The 16,484-nt window shown below is 40.2% G+C and overlaps 1 pseudogene across 1 annotated transcript; it reads left to right on the top strand.

Annotated features, from left to right (window-relative positions):
* Positions 1-458: 458 nt before the first annotated feature.
* LOC113462541 (plant-specific TFIIB-related protein PTF2-like) lies at positions 459-7,779 on the top strand (annotated as a pseudogene). Its single transcript, XR_016398464.1, has 3 exons — positions 459-468; positions 1,184-2,387; positions 5,116-7,779. The product of XR_016398464.1 is annotated as a plant-specific TFIIB-related protein PTF2-like (transcript).
* The last annotated feature ends 8,705 nt before the right edge of the window (positions 7,780-16,484 follow it).

Consider the following 16,484-nt stretch of genomic DNA (forward strand, 5'->3'; position numbering starts at 1 on the left):
GCAATCTGCTTAAAGTCCCCGATGGATGACGGTTGTGATGGAAAATAAAGGACCTCCAGGTTGTGTAAGCAGTTGCTAGGTCAGCTGTTTGGTGGATCCATGTACAATTTTAGAGCCTGAAAGATTACTGGAGCAAGAATTATATATGAATTATAGGTCCTATGATTGTACTCACCAGTCAAAAAGTTCCTGCGGCTGATGTCGCGTTGTACCCAAAAGATAGATCGGGCAAAGATATGATAAGCAGTCATATTTCTAATTAATTCTCTCTTGTTTCTGTCAAAGCAAGTAATCATCCATAATTGGTAATGTTGCAAGTTTTCAAGCTTCGGATCAGTTAGATGGCTATGGGTACCTGCTTTCATGGGGTGTGCTAGCGAAAGGAAAGCCTAAAGCCATGTCAAAACCTATGCTGGATCATTAGGGTTTACATTATCAGGACTCTGAGATCGCGGTTCATGGCGCAAAGTATATATTCCTACGACTCCCGGATTATGCATTTATTTGTTGACCAAATCTCAAATTCTCGGTCGCTATGCTATGAATCTATGGCAACTGGTCTGAAGATCGACATTAGTTCGCAAGGAGACACTCCCACTCAACAAATTTATTGCTATTGAACTATTGTTTGATCAAAGGATAATATACAGTAGGAGGAACAACCAAATATAGTTATTAATAATAATGTTATTTTTTATATTAATTTAATAGTGCTAATATATTTTTTTATTTATTATAATTTAATAAGCTAATAAACTTCTTATCAATATATTGTTATATTTTGATTAAAAAATATATTAATTAAAAACTTGATTTATTATATAAAATAAATTTTTTTATTAATAATGTTATTAATATAGATGTAGCTAAGAATAATGAAAATTTTGGCGCAAGCAAAACCTACATTTTGAGGGAGAACTGCTTGGGATTAAACGTACATTAAACAGCGCTAGCTGTGCCAACATCACAATGTTTCACAATGTTGGTCACATTCCATTACGTCACTCCGGCTCAACCAAATCAGCACGCTCTCAGTCTCTCACCAGCCGCGACCCACCCCGCCCGCCGCCTTTACCCCTCGGCCGGCCCTTACTAAAATCACGTGCATAATGCGTGTTTTCAAATCGAAGGCGAAAGGAACTAAAAAAAGTAAAAGAAAGCTCCGGTTCTCTCAAATGAGAAGAATTCAAAGGCATCGCTGCCTGCCGGAGCTGCGATGAGTGGCGGGTGGTGGTTGACCCGGACTCCGGCGCCCGCGTCTGCGATTCGTGCGGCTGCGTTCTCTCCTCCGACGACTTCCGCGACCAGGCCTTCTCGTCGGACGGTGTGCCCACTGGCTCCCTCCTCCTCTCCGTTGGCGACTTCTCTTACCGCGACCGCCTCCTCCTCCGCGCCCGCAGCATCCTCGCTGACATCGCCGCTCGTATCGGCCTCTCCGCTGCCCGCGCGGCCGAGGCCGCCGCCCTCGCCTCCGACGTCACCGATGGCGCCCTCGGCGACGGCCAGTGGTTCACTGTCCTCGCCGCCGTCAAGAACCTGCTTCCCTGGGGAGCGGACGTCACCGTCAAGAACCTAGTGCAAAATATCCCCCTTTTGATCTGGATCATGGAGGTGAAGTCGGAAACTAGATCGGTGGAGGGGTCTGAGGAGGGCTTTGGACATGATTTGGGTGATCTATTGAATTCCTATCACTCAAACTATGGGGAAGATGATGATTCCAAGTATTTCAACAATGTAGGTCATGAAGAGGGTGGTCTCGAGGTGATGAACTGTGATGAGTTGGAGAGTCGAAAGGTTTCAAGGGAATATCTTTCGAATGCTTACAAAAATGTCTTGGAGAGAATTGCTTGTCTTAAGGAAAAAGAGGAGAGTAGGATGGGCATTGGAGGTCTTGATTGATACGTGGGAGGGAAGATTGGATTCCGACAAAAAGCTCACGCTCGAGTAAGTATTACCGCATGTCGTCGGTTAAGATGCTCTGCCTCCATCTTTTATTATTGGTGTCAATACCAGGAGATGGAGGAAAACAAAGATAGAAGCTGCTAAGTGTAGAATTGATGAGGTTATGAAGCCTCCATCATCCACCGCCGGTTCGGGTGGGAAAGAAGAGGACTGTGTTTTGGAGCAGATGATAGGTAGGAAGCAGAGGAGGAGAAGGAGAGTTGAAAAGGGTGGTCTTGATTGGGAGGACTGCATAATGAACTTTTACTTCTTCATGGAGTTACAGATGATGAAATAGAGAAAGGGCACTATAATACATTGCTGGCCTTGCATGTTTTCAATTCCTTGTGTATTTGGAGACAAATAGGACCAGAAAATTCCAAAGTTGGTGATTGCTGGTGATGGTTTTTGGTGTTTGGGGGCCCTTGTCAATATTATACTTACAGGTTGGACATTACTTGAATCGACTCATATTGTTTCTTTAGTGATTCATTTGTTGACAAGAACCCATTCATTTTGATCGGTGGTTGCATCAAAATGTTGATATGTTTACTTCATACTCTTCTTTTCATAACACAGTGGAGTTCATTTGATAAGTAAAGAAATTTATTGACTTCAGCGGTTGCTAGCTAAAATGGTTGTCACAAAAAAGTTTTGGCTTTTAAGAATCAGTGTCATTTATTATATATAAAAAATAGTTTTATATTGTTCCACCTGCTTCATACATGGAGATGTAGGTGCATTACTATTCACTTAAAGGTTTATTCATCAATAGGGACTTTTCTGTCTTCGAACTTGATGATTTTCTAGAAATAATATATAAGCGGTAATTGGGAAATGTAGCTTAACAGAGCTATTGTCCACATTTATTTTTTAGTTTGTGGACAATCTGAAAATGCCATGTTGTTTGGATAAACAATGCAGACGCACATGAGTACTAGCATCTGTTTTACTTCCTTTAATTTTGCACTTTCACAACTAGTAGAAAATGGAAGAAAGGAAAGCATGAGCTGACACTTTAACACTTATGCATAATTTTTATAAAATCCTATAGCCCTTATCCCATATTTATGTATTTTTTTTAACATCTTGCCACTAAAGTTGCCTGTTGATCCCCGTGGTAGTTTTACAGTGCCGTTTTAACAGACATGTTAGTTAGTTTTAGGTAAATTCAGTTTCTCTAGATCTGTGTTGGCTGACAATCCATAGACAGCCTCAATATCCTTTGCAAGTTTTACTATCTTATTCATAAGCATGGAACCTATCAGGCCTATCAAACTTTGGCTCGTGTTTTAGAACTTTGAGACATCAGAAGCTTAACCACACTTCTGAACCTTATAAATTGACTAGTAATCTGGCATCCATAATGCAGCATAAGTTCTTGAAATTTATCTGTCTCTGATCCCTGTGGAAGTAAACCACATGGCCAAGCCTTTAGCATATCTTGTTTGTGTGCGTAGGTGCAAATGCTTGGGAGGCTTGCTAGCCATCTATCTTCTACAAAATTGTTTGGCATGTTCTAATAGAAGAAGACGTTCATGTTTTGTTTCAATTTACTAAATGACATGGATAACTATTATTACCTTTCAAGTTTCCATGCATTGGTTTCTAGTAAGTGTATATCTTAAGTAAAAGAATAATTTCTTCGCTCTTTCATGGTAAAAGTATGTCTTTTCCCTATCTATATAAAACAACTTCAGAATATGTGCTAATGTCTCTGCTGTCTCATCTGTATATTGGAACTTTTAAGCACAAAATAAGAGTTTCTGTTTTATGTATCTTGTACTTTGTCTGGGTCTCATCATGAAGGAAGATTGCATGTGAAGCAATCAGACTGTAAATTTCAAGCTATCTATCCAATTTTACACTTGTTTCCTTCTCTAATTTATGTTTGTGGGTTGGATATTTTTGGGATATTTGCAGTATTATAGCTTATATTAGTAGTTTTATACACATGGCATCAGAGCTAGGTTCAAAGGACCACGTCATTTTTTCTTTGAGAAACCAGTTTGTCCAGAAGTTATTGAGATGTCTAGACTGTTGACGTTTAAATTATCTCACATTACAGTTCCCCAAAATCACAAGCATTCTAAATGCTAAGGAGGCTACTCTAAGCAGGTGGGAAACCTGTCTTTCTTCATATGCATTGTCTTAGTTTGATTTTTAATCTTTATTTAAATAAAGGTTCCTCTGAGATAGGTATGGGATTCACGTATTTTCCTCTAGATCCTTCAACTTTTACAGGTATTGCCCAACAAAATGGACCTAAAGAATTCTTTCAGTTCAAATTTATTCTACTGCCTATTGCAATCCTTCAACAAATAGTAGTCGCTTCCAGGTTGAGCCTAGGAAAATTTATGGCCATCACCTCAAGGTCTGGTTCTTTTTAAGGATGAAATCTTGGATTAGCTTGTGATATGTTCATTTTGGCAGAATGATACAAAAATGTGGTTTCACTTGGAATAGAATACTTATCCCACCAATAGCTAGAATGATGATCCTGATTATTATCATCCAGATTTGATGCTTATGGGTTCTGCACATGTCTGATTCTTCACCATACACCCTATTCTGATATATTTTCATCTAATTCTTCCATGACATTTTGTATAACTAGCATGGTTGATGTATTGACAAAATTAGATTTTCTTCAGGTACGTTTACTTTACCAATCCAGGCTTGTGCCCATCCTTCGCTCTTGTAAAAGAATTCTAGCAATGCAAGCTCGATCAACTCCTGACAACATTCTTGGAGTAACTGCTTAGCAATGCACTAAATATGTCTAACCAATAATCTTCCAATAAGAATTAGAGGAGAAGGAAGAAAAGAGGAAGTATTATCAGTTTGACCTGAGTATCTCTTTGTTTGATATCCTCCATTTAATATTCTAATTTAGTCCTTGAGAACCATCTATAACAGTAGTTAAATCAAAGCGAAACATTCAGGGACTTTCTAGCATCAAGTTGGTAGACCAGCTCAAAGTTCCCTGTTTTAAATTTTCTCCTCCAGCGAAGAGATTTCTTTTCCTATTCTCCTCCAGTGAAGTTTTTTATATATATATATATATCTATGTGCTTTATTTGATAAGATCTTCTAAATTTGATGTACTTTATCATTTCCAACTTCTTCATTTTATCAAAAAGCTCAGTTTTAGTATTTTCTCTTTCGTAGCAGCTTTTGGATACAAGGGGAGATCTTTTGTAGCAGATGCGGATATCATGGTGAAAGTGAACAATTTTTATCTTATTGTTCCTCTCTCTCTCTCTCGCAAAGTTATTTTCTGTTTCCTTATATTATGTGAAATCAAGGCATTACAATTTTTTCATGATCTTTGGTGCCTTTTTAATCGAAAATTGTATCTATATCTTTGCACCACTTTTCTTTCTTTTGAGTTGTCAACTGTCATCATCTACATGTGGATGTTGCAGCATGTGTTTCCTCTATCTAATTTTTCTGTCAACCGAGCCTAAATTAGAACTAAGATCTGATTGCTTTGTTGATGAATGTTGGTATTTATTTATTTATTTCATTTCTTAAGTGTGGCTTTCATGTTTCTTCAAGTGCAAGCTTCTCAATAATTTTTCCATATTTTTGACAATGATTGACAAGTTTTTTAGCAGTGGATGAATTTAGGCTAGGTATCACCACTTTTTGGGCATCTGCTCAGTTTCTTGCTGATGCTTCTTAACAGGAAAATGAGATTGTTTACTTAATTTCCTTACGGTGAAGGTTTTTCCTGAAAACACGTCCCACCTCCCTCTTAGAATGCAGCAAGGTAATGTTCCATTAATGTCGCCATGTTTTATTGTCATCTGAATTCTGATTTCCATGATTTGTGATATGTTTGTTGAGACTGAGTAGCACATTTGCACCTACTGAGTTCGGAGCCAGCTTCCGTGCTTGTTTCATTGATATTCATACTTTTGCATTAAATTGGACTCATACTGCTGATTCTGCATTCCTAAAACATAGCGATCCTCTATTTGCACAACTAGAAGTCATGAGCATCATCGCATTTCATGTCTTTTTTCCATCACCCCTGTCCTACTCCTTAATTTGTAAAAGCAAAAGCAAATATCTTTTTTTGGTGTTTTATATTTACTTCTTTGTCCTTGAGTTATTTTGAATTGCCAAACACTTACAATATAAAATTTCTTGCATTTTTCAAACTCCTCTGTATGCTTCATTTAAATTCCTCTACATGCTTCAAATGCTGCACAATTTTCTGTAAATTATTATGTCCAAACCAGTGTCCTGACCGACCGTAGTGACTGCAGAGGTCTTCTATGGAATAGCTTAGCCAGGGAAGCCAATCTGCCACACTTGTTGGGAAATATTTACCTTGCCAATGTGTTTGTTTGCTTTCTTCTCTTGGCATGTTGGCTGTAAAAGGTACTGCATGTTGCTTTAGAATTAGGGATGATGGATCAGAGAGATGAGGTGCATGAGGAATAGTTATAGGATCTCAAGAGGTATATGATTTGTGTCTGTTCTGTCCATGAGTATTAGTGATTCTTCTCCCAGCTCTAGATATTGCTGCGTCCATTGTCCTCTGATTAATCTGGCGGTGACCATTAAGCTTGTCCATGCAGTATGCAATACCTGAAAGGTAGGGCATGACTGATTTTTATGACAAACTGTATCTCTTTAGTGGTGTTGCTTGAATATGAGGCTGTCCATGTGAATGGTAACTCTTCTGATAGTAGAGAATGCATTTTGTTGCTGATACCCTCTCTTTCCTGAAGACTATTTCAGTCTGTGTCCCCACAATCATGTTGCACTTCAAACATTTGGCATCATTATTGCATCCTATGTTATTAATTAGGGCAAAATTCTATCTACATGGCTGATGCTTGTCCCAAGCCCAGATGGAAAGTTGGGTGGAAGGTTTAGACTATACAAGGAGCATGTTAGAAATGAATCCATATTCGATATCAGTAAGTAGTACTGTAAACGAGTCAGGACGGACCGGGGCATGCTCGACCCGACCTAGACCCGCATTCTTGTACATGTCTTGATTGGATCCGGATCTTTTTCAATAAATGATTGGGATTGGTTGGGTCCATAGAAAATATTGTAGACCCAACTTTTGGATCAAGTTGGGTATATGATCAGGACCTAATAAAAATATTTGGATCCAGATCAGGTCCGATTTTGGTCTAAGTCTTTATTTATTTATTAACAAAATTTCATGAAAAAAATTTTATGAATCAAGCTGAATTTTGACTGGCATAAATTTGTTTGCTAACATAGTCAAAATTTCATACATTAATATTTATTTAAAATTGTAATCTGCTTTAGGAGGTTAATAACCTCAAATTAGTTTGAGCATTTTTCTATAACACAGTGAAAGGAGAAATGTCATGGAATACTTTCTTCAAGTCAATTTTGGTTAGATCATATCTGGTGACTAATAGAAAAATCCAGAAAAGATTTATACAGTGTACAGATAGGGTTGAGTCGGGTCAAAGTTTATGAAATCTAAACCTAACCTAAGATGTAGGAGGGGTCTAATATTACCCGGCTCCATAGTTCTTTAAGAACGAGTTGGATCATATCCATTTGAGTTGGGTCGGATGAGGCCATGGATGCATATGGCCTATTTGCAATCTTATTTCTAAGTGTTAAGGTATCTAATGTTTCAACTAAGGCTGCAAATGGGTCGGATCGAACCGTGACCTAACCCGACCTGAATTTTAGGATCCGCGGGTCCGGGTCGGATCCTAAAATTGGATCCGAATCATTTTCTGGGTCGGGTTTGGGTTTACCGAACGGATCCGACCCGACCCGAATGGACCCGAAGTGAGTGAGTGAGAGAGAGAGAGAGAGAGAGAGAGAGAGAGAGAGAGAGAGAGAGGAGAAGAGAAGGAAAAGTGAGGGAACACTCGGCCCGTCAGCGTTCTCTCTCAATCTACACTGTGTTGTCTGTTGATACCTCTGGCGTCTCGGTAGCTGGCTTTTTTTTTTTTTTTTCCCTTCTGTTTTTGGGCTTTTGTTTTTTTTAACGTTTGAAGGGCGAAAGTGAGGGAACACTGAACTGAATATGGGTCATGTGTCAGTTTTCTGCCATGGAATTGGATTTTGGAAGACAGTTTGGGATTTTTTTTTGTCCTCGTGAGAGGGGAGTTGGGAGACACCAAGTTCCGTCCAATCAGTCATATAGATAAAAAAATAGCGTGGTATGACATTTGGCTTGTAGACCGACTTAGTTAGTCATCTATTCTGACTCAAAGCCACCCATGACTTAGCAAGTCTTTCGAGTCATGAGTCACCCAGCACCTCGATATGACCAAATTAGATTTGTCCAAATTTTTTTCCAAAAGCACAAAAAATTGGATCCGATTCGGATCCGAACCCGATCCGATTTTTAACCGAATCGGATCTAGGTCCAAAATTAGAATCCGAACAAAAAATCGGATCGGATCGGGGTCACTCAGGATCCGACCCGATCCGACCTATTTGCATCCCTAGTTTTAACACATTAAGTCTGAGGTAACTTTGTATAGGGAACGCTTCGGTTTCATTGTTATATTTACGCATGATAGGCAGTAACTCCACGTTTCCTAGAACTTAAAAAAAGGGGAAAATTCTACATTTGACCATGCGAGTGTATGGATGGCCACCCTCCAAGTTTTACACATTGTAAGCTCTCGGAAGATGCTTGAAAAAATAGTGGGTTGTTTAGGTCAGGCATGTTCTTCGGAAGGCGAACTAGGCGGCTGACTAGGTCGTCTCCTTCGCTGCGCACTATTCTGGAGAGTTTTTTTGGACTCAGCAGTTTTCTATTTCTTTTGCTTTGCGTTGTTTGCTTGACTCTGATGTAGCTGGCTGTGCTCATGCTAGAGTAGTGTGAGCAGCTGATTCACCAAAAAAAAAAAAAAACAACAACAATAACAACGGTGGGTGAAATACTGAAATTGGCCGGGACGGAAAGCTTAGGTGCTAATGGCGCAAGCGTGGATGCATCTGCGATCAGGATCTTGCTGGTGGTGTGGAAAGCAGCGTGGACACTTGCGTGATCAAGAGCGCAGCATTGAGATTGAAGTCTATTCGATGGGTATTATGTCATTTTCGGCCTATATCGGCTGTTGTCTCCATGTGATTTTGTTTTATTTATCTTGTTCCAGACGCAGATTAGTATCTCTACCAAAAAAAAAGAAAAACTGATTAGTACTTTTTTTATTAAAAAAATGTAGATAAGTTTACCACTTACTGATGGCACAACCAATACGTGAGACGAGCTCTCAAATTTCAGTATTTTCAAGGACTAATAGCTAGTGTAACTACTATGATAAATGTAAGGATTCGTATGAATGTGTATTTAGTTCCACAACGGTTGTTCACTGAGAACATCTTAGGTTTTTATATAGGATTATGAAGTTCAAAAAATACTCTTCGGCTAGCTATTTGGGCGAGATTTTTTGTTGTTATAAATAGTATCAGAGTAAATTCGATCTATATTCTATATAGATTATGGAATACTGCAATATAAATTTACGAAAGCTGATTACGAGCCGATCGTGATACTTTTTTGTGATTAAATTTGAATGAGTTTAAATTTCTAATGTGACGATAATCTACGCTTGAACTACGTTGTTTATGAGCTGCAGCATCCAAGCTTTTGACGTCCGTATCATTATCAGCAGCGAAACACCAACCTTTGAGACTGCTCGATTGTCCGGGATCATTTGAGTTATTTTTCTCCATCCCGTCCCATCCCGTTCCCCGCTACAATCCAAAAGGGGATTCCCCATTGCTTGTCGCGCCCGGGCGTACTCCCGGCGCGGGCGAGGCGCGTGCCCCTCCCCGCCGTGCCCCTCCCCGCCGTGCCACAGGCCGGATCCCTCCACCACCCATTCCTCGTGCCTTGGCCCTCCCCATCTCCTCCTTCCAAAGGAATGGCTCGCTCGCTGCCTTGCTCTCCGGAAATAAGGGAAAAAAACTCATCTCGATCGTTTTGCTTTCACGGACCCAGTCTCAAACCAAGAGAGCCTCGCCACCTTTTAGCACCGGCTCGTCACGCCGACACGCGTCCACACTCAACCACCATTTAATAATTAGAATTTTTTTATTTTACGAATACTTTTTTAAAAACTCAAATTCACGTGAATATCCTTTTTAAATTTATATGTATTTCTGTAGTTTTTGCATAAATACTTTTAATATATTAATTCTTCTAACATCGTTAATAAAAATCATATTTATTTTTATTAAAAATAAAATAAAATTCTGAAATTATTTTTTTAGCCTTCATCGCGATCGTCTTATAAATATTTCTTATTGCACATCTACTCATTAAAAATATTTTAATTACTTTAATTTAAAATTGTTAATTTTTTAATAGTGTTAGATGGTATGGGTACATCAGAAAAATAAGGATGAAAAAATAGGATAGCAAAACAAATATTTATAAAATATATCTGTAAATATTAATTTTTAAAAAATATTTATAATAAATTTAATATTTAAGTGTCTCTTCATGCAAAAAAAAGAAAAACTCTTAACAATTATTCACGATCCAGTGATCGGCCATCTTTTGTTCCTCCCATTGTTTTGTACGCCCCGCATCCAACGGCTCACAACACCCACTGATTTGACCACGATTCCACCATCCTCACCCACGGTTTCTCTTTTCCAGCCCTCGGTGTCGTCCCAAAACTGCTCATTCTCGCCGACCCATCTTTTCCCCTCCCACAGAACCATCCTTTCTTCTCCTTCTCCTCACTGTCTATATATACGCGGCAACATAGAATGGATTTCAAGGCCTTCCTAATATCTAAATTTGATGGCTCCCACGGCTGCCATGCTCTTCCTTGGTTACCGCCAATGGAAGCCCAATCCCTCCTCTTCCCAATATCTCATCTCCAATACTCCTGCTTTATTTCATGTTAAGGTTGCCAATAGAATGGCCTCCCGTCCCCCATCAAAATCGCCGCCATCGGAGATCATCGGCGAAGTAGCGAGAAACCAAGGAGCCAGAGAAGAAGGCAGGGAGGCTAAACCTCCCTCCCTGGAAGACAAATTCGAGGAGTCCCTTCAACTCAGCTGCTGGTCCTTGTAAGAGATATTGCAACTACGTTGGTCCTCACCTTTTGTCGGTGTTAATCGTGGAAATAATGTGAAAGCTCTCTACGATTTTCTTCTGATGAATTTATTGTACATCCTCCCTTTGTTTTCCCAAAAGTTAGTTCCTTTTTTCTAATACAAATCACATTCGACACACAATAGAGAATTAACTGTGAACCCAAAAGCCAGGTGAAGCAGCGAGCTCTGCCTTGGATTTTATATTCTCCGGCCGAAAGTCTCCCAAGGAAATGATACGTTATCCAAATCATATCTCCAAGTAGACCAAGGCAGGGGAACGATATGTTAAAATAAGAGAGATTGTTTGTATGTTATTTTAAGTCTTTTTAAGAGAGCAAATTAAAGAATCGAGAATGGAGGTTTGGGGCTATTTGACACCTTTGGAGTTCAGGAATCGGGAGAGAGAGGTGGCAGAGATGTTACCAGAAATGATCTTATCAAGATCAGAATTTTGGTCAACACCTGCAAGAAGGGATGGAAAGTTGGTTCTTCTCATGATAAGCTTAAGGAATGACAGTTTAATGTTCCTGCACGGAGTGTTAGTATTGAAGAACGAGCCCACGACGCTTGATGTTCCATCGAAGATGTAGACCAACTGCTTGTAGATGTTTCACCACCATCTTATCTTTTCTAAAAAAATTTTTCAGCCTTTTTTCCCAATTCTAATCAATTGAAAATGAGATGTAATAAATTGATAATGAAAAGGTAGATTGAATGAAGGGATTGAGAAGAGAAAATATCTGAGTAGCGTTTGTTTGTTTTTTTTTTTTGAGTGTAACAGAGGAAGTAAGGAGTTTTCCCCACATTTACAGATGGAAATGTATAAGAAGAGAGGGCGGACATGAGTTTTTTTTTTTTTTGGCTTTCAACAGTTTGTCTATGCTTAGATTTTCCTGAAGCTTGAAGGTGGGAAAAATTTTCCATAGCACGACATGCACTGAGGAATCCCTTTCGAGAAAAATGGGATTTTTCTTCATCCCAACTCTGCCAACAAAATGCAATCACCAATTGGTCCCACGCTTATTTTGATGGATAAGTGAATTTTCTTCCTTCTCCAGAATGTCCAGAGTCCAAAGATTTAGAGGCCATCTTCTCAACAAAGTTTAATCTTGAGAGAACATCATTTTTTTTTTTTTTTTTGTGAAACCAATGTTATATAATTTTTTTATGGGATCTCTTCCATGGAGGCCAATAAAGGAGATAGGAAGGGGCATGATAAGGAAATTAAGATGGGATGGTCAGTTAAGATGGATAATGAGGAATAAGAAGGGCAGATGTGGGCTGGATCCGGGCACTGGAAAAAGATATCGTGAGCAGAAATTGGATGCCGGGTTCAGAGGAAGCTCTTCAGTTGTACATGGTCGTAATCCCAATCAGCAGCCGTCTCCTTCTCCTCGTGCACATATTTTTTGTTAATAAAAGTGTGTTAGGACTTCCTAACTCTTTTTTTTTTTTTTTTTTTTGCTGAAAAAAAGGGGAAGGGGGAAGGAAGGGACAAGTCCACCTCCGCGTAGCAACCCCGACCACTGGGCTTTCACCCCGCCAGGAGAATGTTCGATGCGGGTAGACCGAGTCGTGTGTTGGTCACCCCGACCTATTTTACTCATATCCTCCCCATCCGTGGGCCGGCTCAGAGGCTCGGTTACCCGACCCGACCCTCCATGTGAGTACGTCACACCTGGCATCACCCAGGCTACCAGCCGACTAGTAGTGCTTCCAGACCCCGTGTCCAGACGTGGGGCATCCGGTCCTCGAATTTAATCGATGCCCGTGCGTTTCGAATCTGGAACCACTTGGTTGGAAGCAAACGTCCCGTTCCAACTGGGCTACCACCTTGGTGGCTGACTTCCTAACTCTTTACCTCAGGAAAAAAGACACGATATGAAGCGTAGGGGAACAGAGCTTGAGAAGATGAGATCATGGAGGAATGCAAGGGAGGAAGAAGACGAGGGAAGAGAACGGAAAAGGGAAGGAGTAATTGCTGGATTGAAGTGGTGCTGCATGCCTCCCTTTCTGAATCGGCATTCGGTGGGACATGACGAAGCCCGTTCGCTTATCCTAGCCAATGCCATGGGTGCGTGCACGCCGTTGCTGCTCGCACACTTGAACTCCTCCTCCCAAATCGATTCAGAAGCCGGCTTCCCTAACGATTCCCTTGAGACTTGCTGGTGCTAGAGTTGGGCAACGGGCCGTGCCGGGCCGTCCCGGCCCAGGCCCACCGGGCCTAAGGACTAAACGGGCCGTGCCTGGCACGGCCCGTCCAGCACGGAACACCAGCCCGGCCCGGCCCCAGGCCCCTCTATTGGTGGGCCGGGCCGGGCACGGCACGCCACAGGCCGTGCCAGGCACGGCCCATAACGGGCGATAACGGGCCGTGCCAGGCACGGCCCGCAACGGCTTCAAACGGGCCGTGCCTGGCACGGCCCGTAACGGCCGTCTGGAGAGGGGGGAGGAAAATAGCCGTTTTCAACGGCTATTTTCGTGAAAATGACCCTTTTACCCCTCCCAACAGTCCAATAACGGTTGAATTGAGGGGTATTTTGGGAAAAAAAATTTTGGGCTTCTATAAATAGCCCATTCCTCCCTCATTCTCACCACACCAAACCTCTCATTCTTTCCTTCTCTACTGCTATTATTTCTCTCTTCTAAAGTGCTCTTCTAGCAATTTAATTTTTAGTTTGTTCAAGTGCTACACAAGAGGAGGTTCCTGTTGAGAAGAGAAGGTCGCTTCTGTTGAGAGCACAAGAGGAAGCTCGGAATCTCGGCTCTGCCTCTGCCCTCCGACCCTCTACTCAATTCCTCCTTGCGGTTAGTTTTTATTTTTTGAATTAATCATAGATATGTCATCTTTTGAGGAAAGTCAGTTTGGCATTCCTCCTGTTTCTGAGGGAGAAGAAACTAATCCCCAACCCTATGTTCCTAGTTCCTCTAGAACTGGTGAACCGAGTGAAGGTCAAACCTCTTCTCGTAAGAGGACTAGTGCTGTATGGAATGAATTTGATAGAGTTATGGTTGAGGGAGTCTGGAAAGCTAAATGTAAAAAATGTGCCAAACTTTATAGTTGTAGTAGTAGTGGGGGAACAGGGCATTTAAAAAGACATCAAGAGAGTCATAGGATGCATGATTCTCATGCTCAAACTCAAAGTACCCTTAATATACAAGGGGGATTACTTGTAGGTAATTTTGCATATAATCATGAAAATCAAAGAAAAGCACTTGTAAAATGGATAGTTAAGGATGAATTACCTTTTAGTTTATGTGAATATTTTAATTTTGAAGAATATGTTCAATTAAACCTACAACCTGCTTACAAAAGAACTAGTAGGCGTATATTTAGAAGAGTAGCTATGACCAACTTTTTAGCAATGAAACAAAATTTAATTGAAACATTTTCTACTTTAAATGTAAAAATTTCATTAACTTCTGATATTTGGTCGGCATCTGTAGGTAGTAATTGTTTTATTGCCATTACTGCTCATTATATTGATAATGATTGGCAATTAAATAAACGTATTCTTGCTTTTCGTGCTTTTGATTTTCCACATTCTGGGCAACAAATTTCAAATATAATTTATCAAACTGCATGTTCATATAATATTAATGATAAAATTATGTCTATTACTTTTGATAATGCATCTAATAATAATTCTGCTGTTGCATTATTAAAAGACTCATTGCATCCCATATTAGATGGAAATTTACTGCATATTAGATGTGCATGTCATATCTTAAATCTTTCTGTTCAAGCTGGCATGGGCATGATTCAAGATGTGATTTCAAAAATTAGAAATGCAGTTTCTTTTATTCATGCTTCAAGATCAAGACTTCAAGAATTTAAGGAATTATGCGTGAATCATGGTAAACGTTTTAAAAAATTTAAACTTGATGTAATTACTCGTTGGAACTCCACATATAGCATGATACATGATGCATACCCATATAAGAACTTATTAAGTGCATATATTAATGATCGTGGATTAGGCTTTACATTGTCTGAAACTGATTGGAATAAAGGAAAAATTTTGGAAGATTTTTTGCTTAGTTTTTATAATGCTACCAATGTTCTTTCTGGTATTTATTACCCTACTTCATGTTCATTTTTACAACAAGCATATATAATTAGTCAAAAATTTGCAGAACATAGATATGATGATGTTTTAATGCCTATTATTGACCTAATGGAATCTAAATGGAATGAGTATTGGGACAAGATATGTCCTATGCATAACTTAGCTGCTGTATTTGATCCTAGAGTTAAATTAAATGGCGTGCTAATTTTATTTGATGCATACTCTGAAAATATGAATCAAGATTCTGAATCTGCTAAAAATGAGGTAAAACAACTTCTTTATGATATTTATGCTATATATGATGAAAAAATTCGTGGATCTAGAACACAAATACAAACCTCTATTTCTCCTTCTAGTAGTTCTCGTTCGTCATCTATTTTTTCATTCATTGCACAGAGAAGACACACACATGCTTCAAGTTCCTCTTCATCTTCTTCATCTTTAAGTAGTGAACTAGAATTTTATTTACGAAATGATCTTCAGTCTGCATATGATGAAAATCAAATAGAGAATCTAGATGTATTATCTTGGTGGAAGAGTGTTAGAAATCAATATCCTGTTATGTCTGCAATTGCACGCGATATTTTAGCTGTGCCGATGTCCACGGTAGCATCGGAATCCGCTTTTAGTGCAGGTCGGCGTGTTCTTGACGAAAAGAGAAGTAGGATGACGGGCGAAACGGTGGAGATGTTTCTCTGCTTCAAGGATTGGCTGGATGCTGAGGCAAGACTTCAAGATAAAGGTGGACATAATAAAACATCCTCTGATGATGATGATACAAACACTACTGAAGACTGAAGACTGAAGACTGAAGAGTGAATACTGATTCACTGAATCACTGATGATTAGTAAGATTTCTTAATTTTTTATAATTGTACATTTTTATTGTATTCTGGAGGTCAGACCAAGGTCCAAACCTCGGCCCTTTCTTATTGTATTCTGGAGGTCAGACCAAGGTCCAAACCTCCCTTCATGTACCATTTTGATTTAAATTAATAAACTGGTAGGGGTCTATGCCAAACCCCCCACCATTAAGGTGGCTTTATATTTATAAATCTTTAGTGTTCAATATTTATTAATTTATTAAAAAAATTTATGAAGCATTAATTTTTATCGGGCCGAGCCGGGCCCAGGCCCGGACCGTGCCAGGCCCGCGTGCCAGCCCGGCCCAGGCCCTTATGGGCCGTGCCGTGCTGGCCCGCGGGCCGTGCCGTGCTTGGCCCGCGGGCCTAGACCGGGCCGTGCCAGGCACGGCCCACGGGCCAGTACCCTGTGACCCAGCACGCCCCTATCAAATGGGCCGTGCCAGGCACGGCACGACACTGTAGCTGGCGGGCCGTGCCAGGCACGGCCCGCTTCGTGCCGTGCCGTGCCGGGCCGTGGGCGGCC

The sequence above is a fragment of the Phoenix dactylifera genome, chromosome 15, assembly GCF_051530095.1.
Source record: "Phoenix dactylifera cultivar Ajwa chromosome 15, Ajwa_hap1_PhDact_Kaust_v1.1, whole genome shotgun sequence".
In the NCBI taxonomy this organism is placed as follows: Eukaryota; Viridiplantae; Streptophyta; class Magnoliopsida; order Arecales; family Arecaceae; genus Phoenix; species Phoenix dactylifera.